At 43.5% G+C, this 13345-nt stretch overlaps 1 long non-coding RNA gene across 1 annotated transcript; it reads left to right on the top strand.

Annotated features, from left to right (window-relative positions):
• The first annotated feature begins 2341 nt into the window (after nucleotides 1–2341).
• On the top strand, nucleotides 2342–4769 carry LOC135593440 (uncharacterized). The gene is made up of 2 exons (XR_010479597.1): nucleotides 2342–2799; nucleotides 4516–4769. It is a non-coding gene; the product is annotated as an uncharacterized LOC135593440 (long non-coding RNA).
• The last annotated feature ends 8576 nt before the right edge of the window (nucleotides 4770–13345 follow it).

Raw genomic sequence — 13345 nt, 5'->3', positions numbered from 1 at the left:
TGACATATTGGTGTATTCAAAGAGTAACCAGGAGCATGAGGAACACTTGAGAGATGTGTTGTCCATACTAAGAGAAAAGAAGTTGTATGCAAAGTTCAGCAAATGTGAATTTTGGTTGAATGAAGTTGCTTTCTTAGGCCATGTGATTTCAAGGAAGGGTATATCTGTTGATCCAAGGAAAATAGGAGCTGTAGTTGAATGGGAAGTACCAACAAATGTAACAGAGGTTAGAAGTTTCTTGGGCATGGCAGGTTATTACAGGAGATTTGTGGAGGGATTTTCTCGAATTGCTCAACCTCTCACCAAACTCACTAAGAAGAATATGAAATTTGTATGGGGCGATGATTGTGAGCAAAGCTTTCAAGAGTTAAAAAGGAGATTGACTAGTGCCCCTATTCTCACTATTCCAAGTGGTAGTGAGGGATTTGTAGTTTATACTGATGCTTCAAGAAAGGGCCTAGGATGTGTTTTGATGCAGGAAGGGAGAGTAATTGCTTATGCTTCTAGGCAACTTAAAGGTTATGAATTGAATTATCCAACTCATGATTTAGAATTAGCAGCAATCATTTTTGCTCTAAAGATTTGGAGACATTATTTGTATGGTCGACAGTTTGAAATCTTCACTGATCACAAGAGTTTAAAATATATTTTCACTCAGAAAGAGTTAAACATGAGGCAGCGAAGATGGATAGAACTTCTGAAGGATTATGATTGTGCCATCCGTTATCACCCGGGCAAGGCCAATGTTGTAGCTGATGCACTTAGTAGAAAATCTACAAGTTTTATGGCTAGTCTGGTCGTGAAGCAATGGAAGCTAATAGAAGAAAATTTTGATTTGAAAGCTTTGAGCAAAGAGCAAGACTCGATGATTTTGATGGCCTCCATTCAAGTGCAGTCTGATCTTATGCAACAAATTAAGGAGGGACAATTACGAGATCCACACTTAATCTACTTGAGGAGTGAAGTAGAAAAGGAATTGAAGCCACAATTTCAAGTTTCAAAGGATGGCCTATTGAGATTTGGGGAGAGAGTATGTGTACCAAATGAACTAGATATCAAGAATCAAATCCTAAATGAAAGTCATACTTCAAAGTACGCCCTACACCCAGGGAGCACTAAGATGTATAGAGATCTTCAAAGTTATTATTGGTGGGAAGGCATGAAGAAGGAAATTGCAATGTATGTTTCAAAATGTTTGATATGTCAGCAAATCAAAGTAGAACACCAAAGACCTGGAGGGTTGCTGCAACCTTTAGTTATACCTGAATGGAAATGGGAATGTATTACTATGGATTTTGTTTCAGGACTACCCAGAACCTCGAGGAAGCATGATGCTATTTGGGTTATCATTGATAGGTTAACAAAATCTGCACATTTCCTACCGATTAATATGACTTATTCGCTTGATAGACTTGCAGATTTATATGTCAGTGAAATAGTAAGACTTCATGGTATTCCAAAGGAGATCATCTCTGATAGAGACTCCAGATTTCTCTCTAGATTCTGGAGAAGATTGCAGGAGTCGTTGGGCACAAAAGTTAAGTTTAGTACTGCATATCATCCTCAGACTGATGGTCAGTCAGAAAGAACAATTCAAACACTTGAGGATTTGCTTAGAGCCTATGTTATGGATTGGAAAGGTGAATGGGATAAGGATATTTCACTTGTTGAGTTCACGTATAATAATAGTTATCATTCAAGTATTCAGATGGCTCCTTATGAAGCTTTATATGGGCGAAGGTGCATAACACCTATATGTTGGGAGGAAGTTGGTGACAGAAAATTGTTAGCACCGGACAAGGTACAAGAAACTACCGAGAAAATTCAAGTTATAAGGAAAAGGTTAAAAGCTGCTCAGAGTCGTCAAAAGAGTTATGCCGACAATAGAAGGCGAGATATTGAGTTCGAAATCGGAGATTTGGTATTCTTAAAAGTCTCCCCCTCCAAAGGCATTATAAGGTTTGGGAAGAAAGGAAAATTAAGCCCAAGATTTATTGGACCTTTTGAGGTTCTTGAGAGGATTGGTTCTGTCGCTTACAGGATTGCTTTACCACCAGCATTGAGCCATGTCCATGATATATTTCATGTCTCGATGATTAGAAAGTATATGTATGACCCTGCTCACATCATTAAATATGAGCTGGTGGAGATCGATAAAGATTTATCCTATGTGGAAGAGCCTATTCAGATTATTGATAAGAAAGAAAAAGTCCTAAGGAATCAGGTCATTCCACTGGTTCAAGTAATTTGGAGACATCATTCTGGAGCGGAGACAACTTGGGAGCTAGAAGAGGAAATGAAAAAGGTGTATCCTCGTCTTTTCATCGAATAGAGGTACGATAAATTTAGAGGACTAAATTTTTCTTTTAAGGGGGGGAGAGTGTAACACCCCTCAATTCCGAATGTTCGTATAAATTTTTGGTGATAATGTAAGCATCTATTTTAATTGACAAAAGAAATAGAGTATGAATCAGAGGTAACTTATTTTTAAGATTTGGGAGATCTATTCAAAAAAAAAAAAGAAAAAAAGAAAGAATCTGAGGACCTATATGTAAACCCTAAGGACCTAATCGTGAATATGATAAAAACAAGGACTAAACTGCAAAATGCACCAAATGACAAATTCCACCGCTTAAGCCTCTCTGCCTTCGTTGTTAAGGAAGCAGAGGAGGCAGCTCGTGGGTGATCAGGGAAAGAAAAGAAGAAGAAGAAGAAGAAGAAGAAGGAGAAGAGAAAGAAAATTTGGGGCTTTTAGGGTTTTTGCTTTAATCTTGTTACTTCGGGTCAAAATTTGCAAAGGCAAGTGTTCTAACCCCATCCTACATAAGTATTTGACTCTGTTTTTATGTTGATTCAAAATAAATTGGAAGATTTTTATTTAGAAACTGATATATTCCTCTTTGGACATAGAACTATGGATTCTGAAAGTTTTCGGTAAACTGACCCCTAAGCACTGCTTCGGCCCTAAGTTTTAGTACAGAATGAGAATTCAGGCAGGAACTATTTTTGTTTGAAATTAGACTCGTATGTCTTTCTTTTGACACCGATTTGGTAGATTTTGGACACCGAATACTTACCCAAAAATTTGTTTCAAAAGAGCCTATAGACGCTGTAAAACAGAGTTCAAGACTTCTGACCTTTCGAAACTAAAACGCCTATAACTCCCTGTTCAAAATTCTGATTTGTACCAAACTGATTTTATTTGAAACTAGACTTGAAATCCTCTCTTTTGACATATAGTTTGAACATTTTGGAGTTCAATTGCTCATCCTATCCTCTGTTGAATCCGATCCTATAAAGTCTGCAAACCAGTGATTGTGATTTTGACCTTACGTTACCAAATCAGAGGTAACTCTGTGTTGGGAGCCCTGTTTCATATGAAATCTGTTCCATCCGAATATAGACTGATATATGGTTCAACCATAGCCTTCTTATGAGTATTGGAGCATATTTGTTATTTTGAAATATTTGTTGGATGTGCCACTGGAATTCTGTCCGAAATCGAGCTTTGGTCGATTTCGCGTATTCTGTTTCATTTCCTTTGGATACTTGAATTCGCCTAACCTTCTTGTTGGAATTGAGCTGGTTACGATTGCTTAGAATCCCTGTACACTCTTGCTTTCAATTCTTTCCCTAAAATGAATATTTTTGTGAGAGATTTGTTCCTTGCATCACATTGTTTTTGAAAAGGCACATGTACGTTTGGTTGTTCCGCGTGTGCTTCCGTTATATGCTGCAATTTGTTGAAACTGCCTTCTTGTACTCTGGTGTGTGGGATTGTCTGGACCTTTGCCAGAAATGGTAAAGGGTATGCGCTGATTTGCCCGCTATGTGGGGTCCCGCTATGTGGGATATTCTGGTATGCGCTTATTTGCCCGCTATGTGGGGTCCCGCTATGTGGGATATTGCTTAGAGCCTGCGATGCTCTGCCGGCCCCCTTTGACTTCACCTAGACGTGGGTGGATGGAGCTCCCAGACGTGGGAGACTTTTGTCAGGTGGTCATTCAGAAATGGATGAATCACATTCTGACTGAGATCCCACTACACCCTCTATATGTTTGATATGACATCCAGAGTTTTGGTGAGTTATTTCTGTTCGTGCTCTGGATAGTTATGATATGATTGCAACGTCAAGGACGACGTTTGAGCTTCTGTATGACATATGAGTTTGATATGCTCTGAAATGCTTCATTCACTGTTGATTTTGCTTCGTAATGTTCCATATGTCGTTGATGTGATTTGGAACATTTTAAATGCCATTGATAAGCTCCGATATGTTTCCTTTGTTTCTGATATGCTCCAATTACTCTATGCCCCATCTGTCAGGAACCAAATATGTATGATTAAAAAGGACAATTATGATTCTGCTCCTAATGATATTATGTATACGAAATCGTATATTCTGCTTCGTGTTTGAAAACTGCATCTCTTTGGAAATTGTACTATTTTGATATGGATATGTTAGTCACTTGCTGAGCTCTTTATGCTCACCCCATTTGTTGATAAATTTTTCAGGATAGCGTAACTCTTGCTTAAATGTTAAGAATGGGCTGAGGCAGCGGAAAGTTTAGAAGACGTTGGGCAGAACTTTTGTTAGCATATATGTAGTTGTGTATAAGCTACCTTGCATCTAATGAAATGTGACTATGAATCTAAACCTGTGGATTTTGTGTAAGTTAAAGGATCCCTCATGTATAGGGTTTTGGAATGTTAAATTAAATTGTGTAATGATATGAACTTATGGTAAATCGATGATTGTGGTGACTGCATAGATTTCCCCACTTGTGGATTTATGTTGTGGTTTTTTTTTATTTTGATGAGTCGAGTTCAGATTGTATGAATTATCGAGTGATGTGTGCTATGTTTATGAATTGCACAGGGTTATGAATTGATAGATTATAGAAGTGAAATTTTTGATCCGAATGTTTTTCTTAGTGACCTCAAATGTGTGTTTGGATCCTGGGTTAGTTGTGGCGAAAAAATTTAAATATCATGGATATTTTTAGGGGCGTGATACGTAGGCCCGACAATAAACGAGAAATATAATGGAGGCTCGTAGACCTCAATAATAATAATCACAAGTATACACATCACACGGTCCATGATCATCCGTCGACACATCATACATCACATGCATAAATAATCATCATCATGTAGGACTACTAGATAATAATAAAAATAATAATCAACTAAATCTTTTAATTAATTAATATTTTCTGAAATCAAGGACATATAGGAAATTTCTAAATTTATAGGGGTATTTTCGTAATTTGGATAAAAGACAGAAACTGGAATTTCTCAAATTCCGAGGGGCAAAACTATCTTTCGCCCAGAAAACCCTAATGCCCTTTCCCCCTTTCGCTGGTGCCGCCGCCAGCACCCTGTCGGCGGCGGCCTGTGCGACGAATAAGGGCACTGCCCTCGCCTGTAGGCGGCACGCCCGCTGGCGCCGTTGCCTCCGCAAGGGGTGCTGTCCCGCCGGGCGGTCGCCCCTGTGGGAGGGGGGGGGGGGGGTTTCGCCCACGGGAGCAGCGGCGGTAGGCGTCGCTACCCTGCGGCGGCAGGCGCCGCTGCCCTGCGGCGCCTCTGCCCGTGGGCTGCCAGCCCCGCCTGCAGCAAGCCAGCTGCAAGCAGGCCGCCGGCCGGCTACTGTAGACGCAGCCCCTGTGCTGCCCGCCTTCGGCTGTGCTTCATGCACGCAGATCGAGGGTAGTAACTATTACTACCCTTTCTCGCTTTTGAGTCAATGATTTTGACGTCGAAATTCTTCCTAAACACAACACACGCAGTTCAAAACCAATCATTCGCACGAACAACCTGGCTCTGATACCACTGTTGGGAAATCATGGGGGGCGACATCATATGCGCAACGGAAGAACAAGAAAACAAAATCCCCGATTCCCAAAAAGATGTTCGTCGTCGTGCAAAGATTGGTGCGCAAAATTCCACGAAAAATGAAACTGCGTATAGAGTAGATTGTGTTACCTAGGGAGATCGTATATCCCTGTTTCCTTGCAGATCCTTAGGAGAGGGTAAAGGAGGTCAAGCGTCCTCCTCTCTAGCGGTGATCCACATAACAGGGTTGCGACGACGCTCCTAAAAGCTCCAGGCTTGATCTGAGGTGGAGAGGAAGAGGAGAATAGGAAAGGCAAGCAAAGGCTCTAGCCTATGAGGCTCTGAATCCCTCCTATTTATAGAGGTCCCCTGTCAAACCCTAATGGGTCCTCCCCTAGTGGGTATTGGATCTGCATCTAATAAGACAAGGGCTCCGTCGGATATCTCAAATCCGAACCTCTACTCATCGCAATCCCTACCATATGTGTGTGACCCTCTAGGCCCAATATCGAGCTGGCCGTGAGTCATACCTGTCAGAACTCCTTCTAACTCAGTGAATTATTATCTCTGTAATAATTCACTCGACTCATCGACTACGGACGTACTAGGCTACTACGCCGTAGTCCCCAGACGATACAGGGGAATCCAATCCATTGGACCTGTCTGTCCTCAGTTACCGTGTACCTATTGTCTGAGCAAGAACACATGGGATATTCCTCTCATGACGCCGAGAGTGGATGATCCTCTATCGACACTCAATAGCCCTCGTAAGGTCGACTACCACTCCCAATGACCAGCTGTACTAGATCTGGGAACAGCCAAACCTATAAGTCTGGTATCAAAGAGTGGAGCACTCATACAGGACATCCTTGGTGTCTCAAGTCTAAGAACCAGATACACCACTAGGACTACGGAATCGTTGTCTGACAATAAGGCATCATCAACCATCCAGCATTCCGTAAGCGGATCAATCAGTGAACTCATTCTCCAATGAGCACCTGTACTGTATCCCTAGTGTCCCTACACGAGCAGCTATGAGACCAGCTGCATCCATCATATGGACGGGTATACAGCACACCAGTCTATCCGGTTATCACGATGTCCCTCTCGAGTAACCTATGACCGGGATTATTTAGGATATGTGTGAATCGATCTCATTATCGTGATCTCATCACGATCCGATTCCCATTGCACAAATCCAAGGACATCACAATATATATGCATTTATGCAATAGTTATAAAGTGATATATGCCAAAATATAATAAGCAAAAAGATTCTGTATCAAGTCACACGTGCCATCACTCACGTGATTGGCTTGCTGGGCACTTATGACTAGCAATCTCCCACTTGACCTAAAGCCAATCACCTATGTGTCTGATCCCCATCAGACCCCTGTGACGCTCAAAGACAATCTGAGACAATGGCTTTGTAAGTGGATCTGCAATGTTATCTTCGGATGGAACTCTTTCCACTGCTACATCTCCTCGGGTCACGATCTCTCTGATAAGGTGGAACCTCCTCAGAACATGCTTAGATTTCTGATGAGACCTAGGTTCCTTCGCTTGAGCAATTGCCCCGTTGTTGTCGCAATATAGGGAAATCGGCTCCTCACTATCCGGCACGACTCCCAAATCTGTGATGAACTTCTTCAACCAGACTCCCTCCTTTGCTGCATCTGATGCAGCAATGTACTCCGCCTCTGTGGTCGAGTCAGCAGTGGTATCTTGCTTGGAACTCTTCCAGCACACTGCTCCTCCATTCAAGGTGTACACATACCCTGAATTCGACTTGCTATCATCGACATCAGACTGAAAACTTGAGTCAGTGTAGCCTTCAACCTTAAGGCTATTACCTCCATATACTAGTAAAAGATCCTTAGTCCTTCTCAAGTACTTAAGGATACACTTTACTGCTTTCCAGTGCTCCAAGCCTGGATCCGCCTGATACCTGCTCGTGACACTCAGAGCATGCGCTATATCAGGCCTAGTACATAGCATGGCATACATGATAGACCCTATTGCTGAGGCATAAGGTATCATATCCATGTTCGCCCTTTCTTCTGGAGTCTTTGGGGACATACTCGTAGAAAGCGATATCCCATGTCTCATCGGTATGAGACCTCTTTTGGAATTTTCCATGCCAAACCTTTTGACAATAGTTTCTATGTACCTGGACTAGGACAAGCCAAGCATCCTTTTGGATCTATCTCTATAGATTCTAATCCCCAAGATATAAGATGCTTCTCCCATGTCCTTCATGGAGAAGTGTCTAGATAACCAAGCCTTTATTGTGGATAGCATTCCTATGTCATTCCCAATGATAAGGATGTCATCCACATATAACACCAAAAAGCTAATAGCGCTCCCACTTACCTTTCTGTATACACAAGGCTCATCTTCGTTCTTAACGAAGTCATAAGATCTGATTGCCTCATCAAATCTTATGTTCCAACTTCGGGAAGCTTGCTTTAGTCCATAAATGGATCTAAGCAACCTACACACCTTATCTGGGCAGTTCTTGGACACGAATCCCTCAGGTTGCATCATATACACCTCCTCCTCTAGGTTCCCGTTGAGGAATGCGGTTTTCACATCCATCTGCCAGATCTCATAATCATAGTGTGCTGCAATAGCCAATAGAATTCTGATGGATTTTAGCATTGCTACGGGTGAGAAAGTTTCGTCGTAGTCAACACCTTGCCTTTGACGATACCCCTTAGCCACTAGCCTTGCTTTATAGGTCTCTATCTTTCCATCTACTCCGATCTTTTTCTTAAAGATCCACTTGCAACCGATGGGTACAATACCTTCGGGTGCATCAACTAGGTTCCAAACCTTATTGGAGTACATAGAATCCATCTCAGAATTCATGGCTTCTTTCCACTTCCCGGAGTCTATACTCATAATAGCCTCCTCGTAGGTCTGAGGATCAATATCCTCTACATCCTCTGCTCTAATATGTCCCACATATCTCTCAGGAGGATGGGATACTCTATCAGACCTGCGTAAAGTTGAAACTTGTGTATTAGATACCTGAACAGACTCGGGCTGTAGAGTGGTGCTTGAGCTTGGTTCTCCAACCTCGCTCAACTCTATCATTCTCCCACTGTCTCCGCCAAGAATGTGTTCCTTCTCAAGGAACACTACTCTCTTAGCTACAAAGACCTTTTGGTCCTCGAGATGATAGAAATAATACCCACAAGTTTCCTTGGGGTATCCCACAAATTTGCATCGCTCTGTCCTTGATTCTAACTTATCGGGGTTGTGTCTTTTAATGTGGGTAGGGCAGCCTCAAATCTTAACAACCTTAAGATCAGGCTTCTTCCCTTTCCATATCTCATATAGTGTAGACACTACCGACTTAGTTAGAACTCTGTTCAGAAGGTAAGCTGCGGTTTCTAGGTCATATCCCTAGAATAAGATGGGTAGGTCAGCGAAACTCATCATGGACCGTACCATATCTAATAATGTACGATTTCTCCTTTCAGAGACACCATTGAGCTGAGGTGTATAAGGAGGTGTCCATTGGGATAATATCCCATGGTCCTTGAGGAAGTGAGTAAACTCTGTACTTAAGTACTCACCTCCTCGATCTGATCGAAGAGTTTTGATACTCTTTCCAGTCTGGTTCTCCACCTCATTCTTATACTCTCTGAATTTCTCAAAGGCCTCGGACTTGTACTTCATTAAGTACACATATCCATATCTTGAGAAATCATCAGTAAATGTAATGAAGTAGGAGTAACCTCCAATGGCATGAGTTGACATGGGTCCACATACATCACTATGTATGAGTTCCAACAACTCAGTGGCTCTCTCTCCAGTTCCACTAAATGGAGAGTTGGTCAGTTTTCCACGAATGCAAGGCTCACAAGTTGCATATGACACATAGTCGAATGGATCTAGATATCCATCATTTAGCAACTTTTGAATCCTTCTTTCATGGATGTGACCTAGCCTACAATGCCACAGGTATGCATTGTTCAACTCATCTCGTTTCCTTTTGGACACATTTATATTCATGATATGTGGAGTGGTGTCTAACATAAATAAACCATTATGCAATGTTCCTTTCGTGATGATCTTATCATCTAATAATATCGAACAACCATTGTTCTCAAAAACAAATTTATATCCACTAACTGTTAAACATGAAATGGAGATAATGTTTTTGATAATAGAAGGAACAAAATAACATGCATCTAATGCAATAAAAGCTCCACTAGGCAGATGTAAGGCGACCTCGCCAACAGCTAATACAGCAACTTTTGCTCCATTACCCATCTTGAGGTCCATCTCGCCTCTCTCTAGTCTCCTAGGCCTTGCCAGAACCTGCAACGAATTACATATATGATAAGCACTACCGGTATCTAATACCCATGTGTTATCATAAGAGTCTGACAAATGGAGACTGATCATGAATGTACCTGAAGCTTCATCAAGCTTTTGTTTCGCCCTTTCTGCAAGGTACTCTTTGCAGTTTCTCTTCCAGTGCCCATCTTTACCACAGTGGAAGCACTGGCCTTTGTCCTTTGTTGGGTCTTTCTTAGCAACCTTTGCTTTACCTTGTTTGCCCTTGCCCTTTCCCTTCTTAAGGGACCTTTCTGCTTTCCTTTTCTTTCTGGTCTCACCAGTGTAGAGAACTGGCTTCTCTTTCTTAATAGTACTCTCTGCCTCCCTCAACATATTGAGGAGCTCTGGGAGAGTCACCTCAAGCTTGTTCATATTAAAGTTCATTATGAACTGTGAAAAGGAATCTGGTAGGGACTGAAGCACAATGTTCACACACAAGTTATCCTCTAGGACCATTCCTAGACCTGTGAGTTTCTCTATCCACTCAATCATCTTTAGGACATGGTTCTGAACCGGTGTCCCCTCAGTCATCCTAGCGTGGAAAAGGCTCTTGGATATCTCATATCGTTGAGTCCTTCCCTGTTCCTCAAACAATTTACGGACATGTAGGAGAATGGATCTGGCATCCATCTTTTCATGTTGTCTCTGTAACTCTGGAGTCATAGAGCCCAACATATAGCACTGAGCAAGAGTGGAGTCATCAATGTACTTCACGTAGCGAGCGATCTCATCCTCGCTTGCCCCTTCTTCGGGCGTAGGCATCACTGTATCAAGGACGTACACGATTTTCTCCGCTGTGAGAACAATTCTCAAGTTACGGAGCCAATCCGTATAATTTGGACCAGTGAGGCGGTTGACATCAAGTATGCCACGTAAGGGATTTGAAAGCGACATTTTCTGAAAATAAAGATGTAGCAAAAATGAATAACATGCAGATTTTGCAAGAAATAAACTATCAAGATATGGACTTCTATCTTAATATGCTCCCACTATTTTACTAACGAGTCACGCGACACCCTCAGCACGTGAAACGGAAGTCTCCGGCAGACTTCTAGTGGGGATCAGGATCCAATCAGCGTCTTAGTGTAACCTCGAGGGACTCGACCAATCACACTAAGCCTAAAAGTTAGACAACTCTTGCCGATCACAACTCCTTGTGATTCCCGTCCTGTTCGGCCTCCGAATCACCATGGCCTCGAGGGACTCGACCAACCATGATGCTCGGTTAAGTCAACACCTTCGTTACAAGATGAGTCTGATTTGATGATATACCCTCGAGGGACTCGACCAAGCATATCATGCCCTCAGGTCACCGGTGACATCTCTATGTCGTAAGCAAGATAGCGAATCGCGATATAGGTGAGTCTCGAGGGACTCGACCAACTCAACCTACACCGGGATTCGGTTCCTACTCATAACGATGGAAGGCCACGTGGGTCAATCTAATTGCCTCACGTTTACCGACTTAATATTATCGAGAGATGTTTCTATGATTTGGTCTCCTAATATGACATGTCACACATATACATATTTAATATATATCTACATCGCATGTAAATATATATACATATCTAGTATGTGTATAAGCAATCACACCAGATGATCATGGACCACAACCTAATATGATTAGGCCCGAGCCAGTAGGCCTAATCACTCACATCAAGATCTATGTGTGCAACGGTGCATCTCCATGCCTTGTGATCGTCCATCTCGTCCTCGTCGGTTCCGTCGACATCTTGATGCATCTCCATGCATCACGATCGTCCGTCTCGTGGGTCCCGCTATGGCTTCCACGCTCCCGCTGCGCCTCCTCATGTGATTACAACTTAATCATAGGCACGCAGGCCCGACAATAAACGAGAAATATAATGGAGGTTCGCAGACCTCAATAATAATAATCACAAGTACACACATCACACGGTCCATGATCATCCGTCCACTCATCATACATCACATGTATAAATAATCATCATCATGTAGGACTACTAGATAATAATAAAAATAATAATCAACTAAACCTTTTAATTAATTAATATTTTCTGAAATCAGGGATATATAGGGAATTTCTCAATTCCTAAGGGTATTTTCGTAATTTGGACAGAAGACAGAAACTGGAATTTATCAAATTCATAGGGGCAAAACTGTCTTTTTGCCCAAAACCCTAATTCCCCTTCTGCTGCTGCCGCCGCCGCCACCCTGCCGGCGGCGGCCTGTGCGGCGGGGCGAGGGCACTGCCCTCGCCTGCAGGCGGCACGCCCGCTGGCGGCGATGCCGCTGCGGGTGGGCGCCCTCTTCGGGCGCCGCTGCGTCCGCAGGCGGTGCTGTCCCGCCGGGCGGCCGCCCCTGTGGGGGGGGTTTCGCCCGCGGGAGCAGCGGCGGCAGGCGTCGCGCGTCGCTGCCCTGCGGCGGCAGGCGCCGCTTCCTTTCGGCGGTAGGCGCCGCTGCCCTGCGGCGCCTCTGCCCGTGGGTTGCCAGCCCCGCCGGCAGCAAGCCTACTACAAGCAGGCCGCCGGCCGGCTGCTGCAGGCACAGCGCTTGCGCATGCGCCGGCGCTGTGCTGCCTGGCTGCGGCTGCCGCTGCTGCTGCAGGTGGCTGCAGGCATGCAGATCGAGGGCAGCAACTGTTGTTGCCCTTCCTTGCTTTTGCGTCAACGATTTTGACGTCAAAATTCTTCCTAAACACAATACACGCAGTTCAAAACCAATCATTCGCACGAACAACCTGGCTCTGATACCACTGTTGGGAAATCATGGGGGGGCGACATCATATGCGCAGCGGAAGAACAAGAAAACAAAAATCCCCGATTCCCAAAAAGATGTTCATCGTCGTGCGAAGATTGGTGCGCAAAATCCGCAAAAACACAAAACTGCGTATAGAGATTGTGTTACCTAGGGAGATCGTATATCCCTGTTTTCTTGCAGATCCTTAGGAGAGGGTGAAGGAGGTCAAGCGTCCTCCTCTCTAGCGGTGATCCACACAGCAGGGTTGCGACGACGCTCCTCAAAACTCCAGGCCTACTCTGAGGTGGAGAGGGAGAGGAGAATAGGAAGGGCAAGCAAAGACTCTAGCCTATGAGGCTGTGAATCCCTCCTATTTATAGAGATCCCGTGTCAAAACCCTAATGGGTCCTTTCCCTAGTGGGTATTGGATCTGCAT

This window comes from Musa acuminata, chromosome BXJ1-9 (genome assembly GCF_036884655.1).
Source record: "Musa acuminata AAA Group cultivar baxijiao chromosome BXJ1-9, Cavendish_Baxijiao_AAA, whole genome shotgun sequence".
Lineage (NCBI taxonomy): Eukaryota > Viridiplantae > Streptophyta > Magnoliopsida > Zingiberales > Musaceae > Musa > Musa acuminata.
Note: the sequence above shows the minus strand (reverse complement) of the source record. Positions and strands in the feature narration are given on the sequence as shown.